The sequence below is a fragment of the Xyrauchen texanus genome, chromosome 26 (genome assembly GCF_025860055.1).
Source record: "Xyrauchen texanus isolate HMW12.3.18 chromosome 26, RBS_HiC_50CHRs, whole genome shotgun sequence".
Lineage (NCBI taxonomy): Eukaryota > Metazoa > Chordata > Actinopteri > Cypriniformes > Catostomidae > Xyrauchen > Xyrauchen texanus.
Window position 1 is genome coordinate 12,918,869 of NC_068301.1, and position 15,519 is coordinate 12,934,387.

At 49.8% G+C, this 15,519-nt stretch overlaps 2 pseudogenes; one reads left to right on the top strand and one right to left on the bottom strand.

Moving 5' to 3' along the window:
• The window catches only part of LOC127619472 (trafficking kinesin-binding protein 1-like), a 42,758-nt pseudogene that overhangs the window by 4,457 nt on the left and 22,782 nt on the right, over positions 1-15,519 (top strand).
• On the bottom strand, positions 10,651-12,228 carry LOC127619478 (uncharacterized; annotated as a pseudogene).

Below are 15,519 nucleotides of genomic sequence, written 5' to 3' on the forward strand. Positions count from 1 at the left end.
GGTTTGAAATCATGCATGGCACGGAAGGTTCCCCTGCTTAAACCAGCACATGTCAAGGCCCATCTTAAGTTTGCCAATGACCATTTGGATGATCCAGAGGAGTCATGGGAGAAAGTCATGTGGTCAGATGAGACCAAAATAGAACCTTTTGGTCATAATTCCACTAACCGTGTTTGGAGGAAGAAGAATGATGAGTACCATCCCAAGAATACCATCCCTACTGTGAAGCGTGGGGGTGGTAGCATCATGCTTTGGGGATGTTTTTCTGCACATGGGACAGGGCGACTGCACTGTATTAAGGAGAGGATGACCGGGGCCATGTATTGCGAGATTTTGGGGAACAACCTCCTTCCCTCAGTTAGAGCATTGAAGATGGGTCGAGGCTGGGTCTTCCAACATGACAATGACCCGAAGCACACAGCCAGGATAACCAAGGAGTGGCTCTGTAAGAAGCATATCAAGGTTCTGGCGTGGCCTAGCCAGTCTCCAGACCTAAACCCAATAGAGAATCTTTGGAGGGAGCCAGGGCCGTGCAGAGACCTTTGGAGGGGCAGGTGCTCAAAGTATAAAAGGGGCACATGGAACAAGGCTTTAAATAGCGCGGTGCTCAAAATATCAATACAGTAATATATCGTGACACTGATTCGCGTATCGATACGGATGATTCTGTATTGATACGGCAGCAAATGCTGTGATGCAGTTTTGGAAAAGAAACAGAACAGAAAAGACAATTTTAAGTTTAAAAGTTACAAAAATATTTTCTGTCCAGAATAATTAGAAACTGAAGTGTCTTAAGTTGTACCAACCTGATGGCTTTTTCTTCTCTGTTATACAGAATAATTAAGAACAGCCGTTATAGTAAAAACTATAGTAAACGATATAGTAAAATCAACGTGGCCCATGTTTCGTACAGTAGAGTATAGTTTTATTTAATGTCATGTCAGCATTTGTGGCTATTTTGATGGCAAAAACTGAATTACAAAAATACAAGAGTTCCATTAATATAATAAAAACAAAAACAAAGCAAACAGAAAAAATACAGCAATTTTATTTAACAGCAAATACAACAGATTTTTTACATTAATGTGATACCTGTTCTGGTAAAATCTTACTAAATTCCTTGAGTGAGTATGCTGCCTTTGCTGTTGTTGTTGCTGCTGCTAATACTGGAGTTGATCTGAGAGACTGTAGACATTAAAACAACAAACATATAGGAGATATATTAGCTGATTAAACAATTGTTATGTTACCATGACAAGATGTAAAGATTGCTGAGAGTGTTTGGAACTGGCTCACTGACCTGCCAAGGCTGACTGCTCCAAGAAAATAAGAGGGAGATGCTCACAGAGGCTGCTGCACACCAAGAGCTGCAGGTAGAGAAAATAAGATACCAGATTCATAAAAGTAAAATTATCTGAGAAAAAACTAAAACATTAATGGGGGATAGGATGATGGTGGCCATGGCAGGGGTGAGAGTGAGACACAAACATCTATATAGACAGAGGTGTATGTGCTTGTGTGTCTACAGTACACAATACTGTGATCATGATTTCATGTTGCATTATGACTCTGAGATGTAGTTGGATTTTGATTGATTATGTCTAATCAAAAATATAAATAAAGAAACTAAAATGTTTATGTGTGTGTTCATTCTGTTGGCACCTACTAAAAATCACAGTGTAGCATTAATCTTACCAATAAGTGGAGGATGAGTTGTTGTAGACTTTTATAACAGAAATTTCCTGTTGGCCATGTCCCTAAAAATGTTAATGACATTATTGTCATTTATTGGAATGTCCTTCTCAATGGCCAACAGAAGAAGGTCAGACAATCTCTCCTCTTTGCAAAGGCTGCGAAGTTTGGTTTTCACAAGCTTCAGTTTTGAGAAGGAATGTTCCACAGTTGCTGTGGACACCGGAAGTGTGCCATATGTCTTCAGCAGCAGAGTCATGTTGGGGAAAACTAGATGTGCATTGTTTTCCTTGACCACTGACAGAATAGAAGACACATTGGCTGGTGGTCAGACAAATTTAAAACCTTTATCTATTTTACAGAAGAGAGCTATAAGAATTATTCATAAAGTAAATTATTGAGAACATACAAGCAAATTGTTTGCTAAATCCAGAATATTAAAGCTAGAAGATTTGGCTAAGTTTCAAACACTAATAATATCGTTTAAAGTAAGACTGAAAATCTTACCAGAGATAATACAACATTATTATCAGTTAGAAAAAGAGTATAGTAGGAGAAGATATAATTTTAAACATCAATTTGCACGTACGACTATAAAACAAATGTGCCCCTCAGTTATGGGAGTAAAATTGTGGAATTCATTGCATGATAATCTTAAAAGTTGTAGTAACATTGGTAAGTTTAAGTATAAACAGAGTATATTCAGTCAGTATTAATATGGTGATGTTTATGTTGTTTCTGGATTTGTTTGGTTTGGTTTCTTGTTGTGTTTTGTTTAGTTTTTTTATTTTTATTTTATTGGGTCTAATAATATCGGTTAGCATAAGCAGAGATATAAGCAAAGTAAATTCGGTTAGTATTAATATGGTGAGATCCATGTTGTTGTCTTGTTTTTTTTTTTTTTTTTTATGTATTGGATTACTTGTTGTTTTGCTGTCTGGGCATTGCCTGCTTTTTTATACTGCATGAATTGCTGTTATTTAAATCAACATTGTTTTTTGTCAGTGTAATTGTGGCTGTAAGCTGCTTAAGAAAGTTATTTTGTATTTTGGAATAGGGGACAGATATTATAAGATTTTATCTTCTTTCTGCTCCCTTTTGCACATGGGAATTTAAATTATGTAAAGAAGAAAATGAAATGTTTTGTGTTTTACCATGGAGCAATAAAAAAATAATATGAATGTGGGCATGAGTATGACGTATGGAAGACCTTCAATTCTGTCTGCAATTTGTCTTCATCTTCAATATTGTAGAACTGGCACAGTTTCTTCACAGCTTGGAGTTCTGCTGTTGGAATGCTAGCTGTTTTCCAGTTCCCTATCGAGAGGTCTCTCCTATTGCGTAAGTAGCTTACGCTATGGGAAAACTCTGTTTCTCGAGAAATATTGAAGTCTTTATGTAAAACGCATTGCAGCTGCACAGCAGACAGTGATGAGCGAGGCAGCTCGGTCATTGGCTGTGCTGCGGCAACTGCTCGAACCAGTGACGGGGCGACTTAGAACGCACGACCAATGGGGGTGCGTCCCGCATTCGCACTCAGAGCCTGCTGAAATTAGCATATGAGGGCTATATAATGAACGTCCCGTCATGCCAGTTCTTTTAGATTTAATCTCCTTCAGCGAAGACCTTCTCTTCGCTGGATCCTCCGGATTTTTGGAGTCTTTCGCCGCCGTGGACAAGCTTACAGCGGGACTGCTGAGAGGACGCCGGCATCTTCAGCCGCCTTCGAAGCCTTCTGCTACGCCATCCGGCGCGCATCGCATATCCTTTTCTGAACAAGCGTTCGCCCCCGCGACGTTTTTAAGAGTAAGAGTTATTTTCCAGGCGTTGTTTCAAATGCCTTCAGCCTGCGCCTCGTGCAGAGGCCCTCTTTCCGACGGAGATCGGCACACCATCTGCACTCGCTGCCTGGGTCTGGACCACGCAGAAGCTGCACTCATTCAGGGCGGATGCCCTGAATGGGCCTCGCCGAGCTGCGCACTCGCTTTGCCGTTTTCACACAAAACAACAAAGCGGTGGGTCTCGTCTTGTTCGGCACATCAGGGGACGACGACGGAAAGGATGACAGCCTCTCTCTTGACGCTGCATCCGACGACTGGCCGGGCTCGTTCGACCCCGCGCCATCGGCATCAGCGGACACGAGCGCGGGCACCAGCATGGACTCGGAGATCGTCCGTATCCTGTCTAAGGCCGTGGAAGACCTCGGGCTCGACTGGTCTTCTCCGGAAGAACCCGCCCGCAGCCGGCTGGATGAGTGGTTCCTGCAGGCGCCGGCAGGCCCCCCGACAGAGACCCTCTCCTTTCTTCCCTGAGGTGCACGACGAGCTCACAAAGTCGTGGAAAGCCCAGCATTCGGCTCGCCTAAAGCCTTCTTTCTCTTCTTCGCTCTCCTCAGTGGACGGCGCGAGAGAAAGAGGCTTTGAGGCAACTCCGCCCCTAGAGGAGACTGTGGCCAACCATCTATGCCCACCCTCCACCGCTGGATGGAAGGCCAGAGCTTCTCACCCATCGAAGCCGTGCAGAACCACATCAGCTCTCACCGGTCGCGCATATGCCGCCGCCGGTCAAGCTGCGTCAGCGCTGCATTCGATGGCGGTTCTACAAGTGTTTCAGGCCAAACTTCTCCGCTCTATGGACGAGTCTGGACCTGAACCCGACGCTTTTAAGGACCTGCGCAGTGCTACAGACGTAGCTCTGCGAGCCACAAAGGCCACCGCCCAATCCATTGGCCGGGCCATGGCTAATTTGATCGTCCTTGAGGCACCCTTCCTTGATGCACCTGTCACTCCGAGCGGCCTGTTCGGACCTACGGTGAGAGATTTCACGGAGCGCTTCACTGAGGCTCGGAAGGATTCGCAAGCTATGCATCACTTCCTGCCTAAGCGCTCCAGCTCATCTCAAAAATCACTGCAGCAGCAGCGAGCCAGGGCAGAGCCGCCCGTCTCCCAGCCGAAGAGCAGACCTGAAAAGGACGCTCGACGCCGCTCGCATTCTGCTGGCCGAAGAAAGCCGCAGGAGCAACGAGGCCCTCGACCCAGAATCACCCTGAACACAGAGCCTCGTAAGTCTTCCTAGCAGCAGGAAGAAAGAGAGGGAGTACGCGTCTCGCAAATGCCGGACCGCTACCTCGCAAACATTTAAAACATTACCCAGTCCCCTTACAGGCGGCTGGAAATGTCTATACAGCAGTCAGTGGGCCAGTCATAAAACTCGCTCACCTGCAATCAAACGCCGTTTTCACGGCGACACACAGAAATCACCAAAAGAGTCATTTTCTGCCTGTGTCACTAAGGGTTCACATGTCCACACTAAAGTGCGCATTCCCACATATCAATACTGTCCAAACAGTGCCAAACACCTCCCCAGCTCAGGCTGGATGTCTCAAAAATGTAGATCGTGTGCCTATTGTCATGTATGCACCACTACACACAAGCACTGTTCCCACAGTTATAAACACTTCCCCAGTAAAAACGGGAAGTGCTATAAGTGTAGCGCGTGTGCCTGCCGTATTGCACGCACCCCTACACACAGCTACCCACACAGTTTCAAACAGCTATGCCGCAAACATCACAGATGCAGTGCGCGAGCTAAGAAACTCCCCGCTAAATGCGGAAAGCTTTATGAATGTGGCGTGCGTGCCCATAATGATGAATGCACCCCCACTTCAAAACACTGTTCATACAGTTTCAAGCACCTCTTCGACTCATGCTGTGAGCATTTCGGAAATAGCACATGTGCCTGTACTCTCACACGCACCTCTGCACTCGGCACTCAATACGGCTGCTCAGCGCGCACCTGCGCCTCTGAGAGCCGTAGATTCTGTGTTAGCACAAAGCGATTTGCCGGCGGGGCCCATACGTCACTACGACACGCCCCCAGCCGGCATTCAGCCCATATCTGTGCGAGCAGAAGCCTGGGAAAAAATCCCCGACATGCCGAAATGGGTTTTGAACATAATAAAACACGGATACTCACTTCAATTCGCTCGCAGACCACCCCGCTTTTCAGCGGTGGTCGAGACGAAAGTGAGGAAAGATGTGTCACATGTTCTACGCACCGAGGTGCTCAAACTGATAGAGAAGGGCGCTATAGAAACTGTTCCTCCCTCTTTGAGCGAGGCGGGTTTTTACAGCCGCTATTTTCTCGTCTCGAAAAAGGACGGTGGCCTTCGCCCCATCCTGGATCTCAGACATCTGAACAAAGCGTTAATGATTCGCTCGTTCAGAATGTTAACAACCAAACATATCCTCGTGCAAGTTCGCCCCGGGGATTGGTTTCTATCAGTGGATTTGAAAGACGCTTACTTTCACATCCCGATAGCGCCTCACCACAGGCCCTTTCTGAGATTCGCTTTCGAGGGACAGTCATACCAGTACACAGTACTACCATTCGGCCTATCATTGGCCCCCCGTACATTCACGAAATGTATAGACACGGCACTTTCCCCCCTGAGACAGCGGGGAGTGCGGATACTGAATTACCTCGACGATTGGCTAATCATAGCCATTTACATTGCCTGGGTCTGAGAATAAATTTTGCAAAGAGCGTGCTATCCCCCAGCCAGAATATTTCTTTTCTGGGAATAGTGCTAGACTCAGTGCAGATGACAGCGCGCCTCTCATCAGAGCGCGCGCTCTCTATTCGACGCCTTGCAACATCGTTCAGAACGGGCACGCACGCCCCCGTCAAACGATTTCAGAGAATGCTCGGTCTCATGGCCTCGGCATCAGCTGTACTCCAGCTAGGATTGTTGCACATGCGTTCTCTCCAGCGCTGGCTCAAGAGCCGTGTCCCCACTCACGCGTGCCGCTCGGGCCACTTTTTGATCAGAGCGAATCACGGCTGTATAAAAGCCCTGACGTCCTGGAAAGCCATAAACTGGTATCAAACCGGCGTGAGTCTGGGCGTGAATACGCGGAGAAAAATGATCACGACAGATGCCTCCAGAATAGGATGGGGGGCCCTTTACGAGGGCAGGCCTGTTTCCGGCTTTTGGTCAAACCCGGAAAAGCACCTACACATAAACTGTCTGGAAATGAAAGCGGTCGCCTTGGCTCTCAGAGCCCTGCTTCCGTACCTGCAAAACGAACACGTCCTGGTCCGAACGGATAACATGACGGTAGTTTGGTATATAAATCGCCAAGGTGGACTCAGGTCGAGCTCCCTGCACTCTATGGCCAGGGAGCTCATCCTATGGTCACAACACCACCTGCGCTCGCTAAAGGGCAGCGCACGTGCCAGGCGTCCTGAACCAAGGAGTGGACATGCTATCCAGAGACAAAGTTCTCCCAGGAGAATGGTCTCTCCACCCTCTGACGGTTCAGTGGTTATGGCGAACCTTTGGTGAGGCAGAGGTCGACCTCTTCGCCTCCAAGGAAAACGCGCACTGCCCTCTCTTCTTCTCAAAAAGCACGGACGCGCTCGCCCAAGTTTGGCTGAGCCGCCCCTTGTATGCTTTTCCCCCGATCGCGATGCTGCCTCAGGTCATCAGTCGGATCAGGGAGGTGAAATGTGCAGTGCTCCTGGTAGCCCCACTCTGGAAAAACCAGACATGGTTTCCAGAGCTGGTACAGATGATGCAATCTGCCCCATGGCCGATTCCGCTGAGGCAAGACCGCCTCGGACAGGCCAGCGGGATGATTCTTCATCCCCGCCCCGATCTGTGGGCCCTCCATGCATGGCCCCTTAACGGGTTCCCGAGAACCTCCCCAGTGGAGTTCTGAAAACCATTACTGAGGTGCGAGCCCCCTCTACGAGGCGCTTGTATGCCCAAAAGTGGAAAGTGTTCAGTGACTGGTGTGATACCAAGAGCTTGAACCCCAAAACGTGTGAGATACCGAGTGTACTCGCCTTTTTGCAGGAGCTGCTGGAGGCAGGCCGCACACCCTCCACGCTCAAAGTCTATGTGGCTGCCATAGCGGCGTCACACAATCCTGATAAAGGACATTCATTAGGAAAAAACGATCTGATCGTTCGTTTCCTAAGGGGCGCTAGGAGGATGAACCCTCCTCGCCCACCTTCGGTGCCGATCTGGGACCTGGCCATGGTCCTGGACGCACTCAAATGTGCCCCGTTCGAACCTCTCCGAACCGTGCACCTCAAGCAGCTCTCGCTCAAAACCACGCTCTTGCTGGCACTCGCTTCAGTTAAAAGAGTGGGCAACCTGCACGCGCTGTCATCAAGCGCTGCTTGCCTGGAATTTGGACCTAACGACTGCAGAGTTGTCCTTAGGCCAAAGCACGAGTATATTCCTAAGGTGCTCTCTACACCCTTCAGAGCACAGGTGATATCTCTGGCAGCACTATCGTCCTCAGCAGACGAAGGTGATGCAAATTTACTCTGCCCGGTCAGGGCGCTCAGAGTATATTTGGAACGTTCTGCCCTGTTCAGACAGACGGAACAATTATTCGTATGCTTTGGCAGCCGAACTAAGGGTCTCGCTGTCTCAAAGCAACGAATATCGCGCTGGATAGTGGATGCTATAGCGCTAGCTTATGGAGCCAAGGGCCTTCAATGCCCCTTAGGCGTCAGAGCTCACTCTACGAGGAGCATGGCCTCCTCGTGGGCGTGGTCGAGTGGGATACCCATTGAAGATATTTGTGCGGCGGCAGGCTGGGCCTCGCCTTCGACATTTATTTGGTTTTATAACCTACAGGTCCCCTCACTGCATTCCAACATTCTATCAGTCTGACTGTGGAATGAACTGGAGTATGTATATGCTGGGCATCATCTCCTCCCTTATAAGGTCCATCTCTGACCGACTTAGAGGGTTTATTATGCGTACCAGTACACAAAAGCTCAGTACATTAGATATGTGCTTGTGTTTGTACAAGGAGCGCCCCACCTTGAAGGCAAGGGCGCCCTGTCATACCCCACTATATAGCTCGCCGCTGGCCGGCTCGTGGAATATCACTTTGCTTTAAGGCTCAGGCACCTGCCTCTGGCTTTATAGAGCGAAGTCAGCACGCACGGCGTTTTACATGGTGTTCCCATAGCGTAAGCTACTTACGCAATAGGAGAGACCTCTCGATAGGGAACGACTCGGTTACTAACGTAACCTCGGTTCCCTGAGAGGAGGGAACGACTATTGCGTAAGCTGCCGTGTCTGTGCTTGGTCAGTTCGCTTCAGTCGATTGAACCTAAAAAAACTGGCATGACGGGATGTTCATTATATAGCCCTCACATGCTAATTTCAGCAGGCTCTGAGCGCGCGAATGCAGGACGCGCCCCCATTGGTCGCGCGTTCTAAGTCGCCCCGTCACTGGTTTGAGCAGTTGCCGCAGCACAGCCAATGACCAAGCTGCCTCGCTCATCACTGTCTGCTGTGCAGCTGCAATGCGTTTTACATAAAGACTTCAATATTTATCGAGAAACGGAGTTTTCCCAAAGCGTAAGCTACTTACGCAATAGTCGTTCCCTCCTCTCAGGGAACCGAGGTTACGTTAGTAACCGAGTCGTTCTCTGGGACTGTCAGGCAATGGAAGGCATGCAATATTTCCCATTTGGAATTATCTCCTCCTTTAAAGCATCTCTGAATAGTGGTCTTTGCTGTTGTAGAAAGAAAATATTTTTGTCATTTAAAATATAATTATATTTTAATCCTGTTCTGAATTGTTTTATTTTTATAATGATAATTCAGAGAATGAGAAAATCAGTATAAGCCTTATCAGTGTTGTTGTGATAATTATTTTAAGGCACTCTACATTTTTTTTTAAATAAATACTGAAATAATAATAATAATTTAGTCAAAAGGCATAAAAAAGACAAGACCCCTCGACGCCTGTGAGTGAAACTTTTCTTCCTCAAACAGCAATCTAACGTAACGTTACTTCTACAGGCTACACACAGCAATATATACAACATATATGCATGCTCTCTTCACGTCGTTCTTGTAAAATAATAATAATAAGTAAATAAACGTCAAAATCACTTCACTGGTAATGAATCCCCACTTACCAGCTGCCGCGGTCGCGGTGTTGAAGATATCTTCCGGTAATTAAAAAATGCGCGTGCTGCGGCCGTGCGGCGTGAGGAATAGTCCCGGTCGGATGAGGTCGTCGTCAGGTGAAAGGTTATCATCTGGATCATTTTATTTAAGGCTAAATTATTAATCATACATTTTACTAATATTTAGATTTGGCATAGGCAGGCATTCACAAAAGGGCCTTTAATAAATAAAAAAAATGAGAGGAATTTTTTCTTTGACAAAAGGGCACTTTGGGCACCAAGGGGCAAAGGGGCAGGTGCTCAAGCACCCAACGCCCCCCCCCCTGCACGTGCCTGGAGGAAGCTCAAACTCCGTGTTTCTCAGCGACAGCCCAGAAACAATAGGTTACTATCGTAACCCCAGTTCTCTGAAACATCGAGTGGAGAGATCCATGGGAAGGGCATCCGCACCTGACCTCTGCAGAAGCATCCAATTGCACCAAGTCTGGCCTGACAGACAGAAGCGCGTGTCCAATGCTCGGTAAGGGACCCGCCCCTTACCAAGTGCATAAAACACTAGTACGCGCTATCTTACCTCAGTGAGCATATTTGCTTCTCGTGCAGCAAGCGGGGCAAGCTTGGTGGATCTCTCCACTCGATGTTTCAGAGAACCGGGGTTACGATAGTAACCTATTGTTCTCTTTCATCATCTCGTGTTCGAGATCCACCTATGGGAGATATGGACAGCTCCCCGATTGCCCAATACACTACAATGAGGCCCTGAAAGCCAGAGGACGGTCACCTCGAAAGGCGGCGCATGACCCGTCACACGGAAACCACCCCACAAAGTGAGGAAGCCACTTTAGCAACAAAGAATAGCATATGGTAACATGCATTCGTGAATAAACCTGACCGCACTATCATGGTGAATATATGGTTCCAGGTGCAGAGTAGAAACATGCTTAGTGACTTTAAAGTGCTGGACTAGGCAGCCCAGACTTAAAGAGGGGTGGAGGGCCTAAGAGCACAAAGCTACAAAGAGCCGACACCCAGGACAGAATGAGCTACCGGGGTTCTGGTAACATCTAGCCGGTAGTATCTGGCAAACATATGGGGAGAGGCCCAGCTTGCAGCGGCACATATGTCCTGCAAAGAGACTCCCTTAAATAGAGCCCAAGAGGCAGCCATACCTCTAGTGGAGTGAGCTCTGATGCCCTCTGGGGGCTGCACTCCCTTTGATTCATATGCCAAAGATATAGCTTCCACAAGCCAATGAGAAAGGCGTTGCTTGGAAATGGGGTTCCCTGAGTGCGGGGGACCCCAAGAGATGAAAAGCTGGTCGCCTTTTCTAAACGAGCTGGTCCTGTTTAAGTACGCCCGCAGGGCACGTACAGGACACAAAGCGTCCAACCTCTGATCCTCTGTGGAGGAGAAAGGAGCTGGGTGGAACGCGGAAAGCTCAATCACCTCACACGTGAATGTCGGGAAGCATTTTGGCATAAAGGCCGGGTTGGGCCTGAGAAAAACCTTATCTCCACTGAGAGAGAATTTAGTGCACGAGGGATGAACAGAGAGTGCATGCATATCACTGACCCGCTTGGCAGATGCCAAGGCCAAGAGCAAAGCTGTCTTGAAAGACAAATTCTTAAGGGAAATACTCCCCAGGGGCTCAAACGGCTGTTGAGACATTGCGTCCAGCACCATGGAGAGGTCCCATTCAGAACGACTCTCCTGGGGACTGGAAGAGAGCGGTGTGCGCCCTTCATAAACCTACGAATAAGGGGGTGTTGCCCCACCGTAGCGCTGTCGAACCCCACATGACATGCAGCGATAGCCGCTAAATAGACCTTAATAGTGGAAAAGGATCTTCCCTTGTCCATAAGGTCCTGCAAAAAGCATAAGATGTCGGTGATTGAGCACTGATATGACGTTACCCGTCGCCCTTCACACCACTCTTCGAACACCCGCCACTTACAGTCGTAAAGAGACCGTGTTGAAGAGGCTCTGGCACACTGAATGGTGGCCACAACACGTGGGGAGCCCCAATGTGTTTAAGTTGGCCCTCTCACGGGCCAGGCCCAGAGGGCCACCCTGTCCGGGTGCTGGTGATAAATTTCCCCGTTCGCTTGAGACAAAAGGTCTGTGCGAAGTGGGAGGGGCCATGGCTGGGCATACAGCAGAGGGATAATCTCTGAGAGCCACGGCGCCTTGGGCCACCTGGGAGCTATAAAAATCATGGTCAAGCTCTGTTCCCTCACCCTGGCCAGAGACGGCGTTATGAGGCAAAGGGGAGGAAATGCATAGAGCAGCACGTTGGGCCACAGGTGGGCCAGTGCGTCCACGCCAAGGGGGGCGTCCTCGTCCCGTAGCGAAAAGAACATAGGACAATGGGCGTTTTCGCGCGAGGCGAAGAGATCTACGGTTGGCTGGCCGAACCTCCTCCACAGTAGACACACTATCTGAGGATGGAGGCGTCAGTCTCCGTAGAGCGGGTTTCCCCTTGACAAGAGGTCTGCGCCCCTGGACATGGGTCGCCCGTAACGACAGGAAATGCCGCCTGCTCCATACTAACAGCCTGTGAGCGAGAGCATGCAGCTTGGAGGAGCGCATCCCCCCCTGGCGGTTGATATATGCTACAGCTGTCGTGTTGTCGCAGCGCACCAGCACATGATGCCCCTGCAAGCGGGGCAGAAAGTGATTCAGAGCCTTCCACACAGTGAGGAGCTCTAAATAATTTATATGGGCTGAGTGAAGTGTGCTTGGCCACACACCATTCACTGTTCTGCCCTCTTGCGTGGCTCCCCATCCTGTTAGGGACAGCGTCTGTCGTCACAACTTTCCGCAGCATAATCGCCCCGAGAGGGGTCCCGTGCGCGTAGAACTCTGCGTTCCTCCAGTGGCGCAGCGCTGCTGTGCACGAGCTCGTCACTGTGACAGAGCGGCGGAGATCGCTTAAAGGGCTGAGATGAAGAGTTAAAACCCACTTCATGAACGCCCTCATTCTCAGAAGGCCCAAAGGCAGGACATGTATAGCCGCAGCCATAAGACCCTATAGCCTGAGACATGCGCGAAAATGTATTCTCGCCCCTTCTTTGAATTGTGAGAGGCAATTCATTAAGGAGAGAACGCGCTCTTGTGAGAGACGTGCGCGCATTGTAACCGAATTCAGCTCCAAACCCAGAAAAGTAACTCTCTGCTCGGGAGTGAAATTGCTCTTGCTCACGTTCACTCTGAAGCCGAGCGCTGTGATGTGAGCGAGCACACGGGCAGTGTTTTGCATGACGATCTCTCGAATCGGCTATAATCAGCCAATCGTCTATGTAAGTCAGGATTTTGAGCCCCGCTATTCTCAGCGGGGCTAACCCTGCTTCCGCACATGTACAAAACACTCTTGGACTGAGTGCTAGGCCAAATGGAAGTACTGTGAATTCGTAACATATGCCTTGGAAGGCGAAACGAAGAAACTTCCTGTGTGGCGGGTAAACGTTGATGTGAAAAAACGCATCTTTCAGATCGATCGACGTGAACCAATCGCTCTGTTTTATTGCACGAGAGAGAACGTTGTGGGTTAACATTCTGAAATTGTATTTCCTTAAATGTTTGTTCAACACTCTGAGATCCAGAATAGGAGGAAGTGAACCGTCCTTTTTTGGAATCAGGAAATAACGGGAGTAAAAACCCTGTTGACATTGATGCGGAGGTACCACTCGCACCGCCCCCTTCTCGAGAAGAGAAGAGATCTCGTCTTTCAGAATGTGCGCGGAGCTCTCTTCTGTGTGAGAAAAGATAACTCCGCTGAAACGTGGCGGTTTTCTGGCAAACTGAAGTCTGTAGCCCTTCGTAATGGTGCGAATCACCCATTCTGGGGCAGATACAGACTGCCAGGCTGTCACGTGTGACGTGAGAGAGCCCACACTCACCGGTGAGTTGCCTAGGGCAGGCAATACAACCGGATCGTTCATTTGTGATACAATGGCGCCATCTAGTGGACAACTTAGGGGCGACATGTAGAATTTCAGGGGAACAACAGCACTTGGCAGAGCTTTCGCTCTTAGTGTTTGATATTTTTGTTGTTCTTGTTTTTTTGTTGTTTTTATTTTTGAAACACATGCAGGGAATTGAACCTTTATTGAATGTGTGTGAAGTGGTTTGTGCAAACTGTGAAGAGACTGTGGTTGAGCACTTTTCAACAGTGGAGGGGCACACCTGGACAGTGAATTTCCCCCCAGTTCTGGAACTGGAAGCTGGAGGGGAATTTTTTATGGACCACACCTGAACTTGTGACATGTCCATATTGAACTGGGGTTGGGCACCCGAACGAGGGAAAAGGGGCCCTCGAGCTGAGAACTTCCTCCTTTTGGGTAAAGGGGAAAAACTCAAGCTTGTGTCCACTGGGCTGGTCAGCCTGAAAACCTGGACCGAGAAGCCCCTGGAGCTGAGCATCAGGTAGGCCTCTTCCTCTTCCCGTCCGACGGGGTAGAGTGGGTGGGCTTTTTCGCTGCAGCCGCCGCGAAGGATGTCTTACCCCAGGGCTTAGGATGATGGTTGGGCTGCTGGCTAGGCTGCTGGATGGGTGGCCTGCTGCGAGCCTTAGGCCTGGCTGTATTACGGTACGGCCGTCCTGTGGCTGGGGCCTGAGGGGGCCGTGCGGTGGGCTGGTGTGGAGTGGCCTTTCTAGGCAGGCACAGTTTAAACGCCTCATCCTCCTTCTTCTTATCATCGCACCGCTGTTGCATAAGTGCAACAGCAGGGCCAAAAAGAGCCTGGCCTGGTTCCACTGGGGCTCCTGCTATGCGTCTTTTCTCGCTGTCGGGCAGACCAGAGAGATTGAGCCAGAGGGCCCGTTCCCCCCACAACACATAGGGCCATGGAGCGTCCGCCGGCTTGGACGGCCTGGCGGGCGTTACGAAGGACCAGGTCGTTCATGGTAACGATCTCCTTCCACAGCGTCGGCAATGGCACGCCTTTCTCCAAATGAGTGCTCATGTCCTCCAACAGCTCGGCCTGGTAGGCCGAGAGGAGGGAGGAAACATTTAGAGCCCGTACCGCGAGAGCCGAGGCCTTGTACGAGGCCTGGAAGACAGATGCTGAGAAGCGGTCCATCTTATTAGGGAGAACTGGCTTAGGAGGGGCCAGTAACCCTCCCTGCGAGGGGTTAAGGTGTCTGGCGATCGAGGGCTCGATGGTGGGAGGGTCGCCCATGCCACACGCTGCCATATCCTTAACCTCCAGACCCGCTAAGCCGTGCTTAAGATCTAGCGGGTCCTTCCAATAGAGTCGCATGTGCTTAGTGCCTAGGAGTTTGCCGTCATACACATCCCTCTCTTGGTCGGCGGCGTTCTGGAGGGCCGGCCATTCCATGCCGAGATGAGCGGCCGCTCGCTCACACACCTCGAGAAGGACCGCGTGCGGCAGTGTAGTCGAGCCGCTAACCGGGGGAGCTTGGGCGGAAGGGGTGGTTAACTCGTCGTCCGAGCCCTCAAGTATAGCGGGGTCCTCGTCCTCGCCTGAGCCGGGCGGCTCGTCGTCGAACGAGGAAATACCGGGAAGGATTTCCTCGAGTAGGCCCTCGTTAGACTGGTCAGCCCAACTGAGAGCAGGCATGCTCTGGGAAGTCCCCGGAGCTGTAACGCTTTCACCTACTCCAGCGTCCGAATCGTAATGATCGTCCGTGCCTTGAGAGGATGCAACCTTGAGTCTTCGTCGAAGAAGCTTCCTAGGCAGGGCGAGGCAATGGGTGCAGTTCTCAGGAAGTGAAAGCGCTTCCTGCACGTGTCTTAGTCCCATGCACACCACGCAGAAGGGATGGGCATCCCTCGCGGCAATGAGTGAACCGCAGGCGGCAGGGCATGCACGCGACTGCACGTCCGGTGGGTTACCGGAGAGCTTGTGATCCATTGG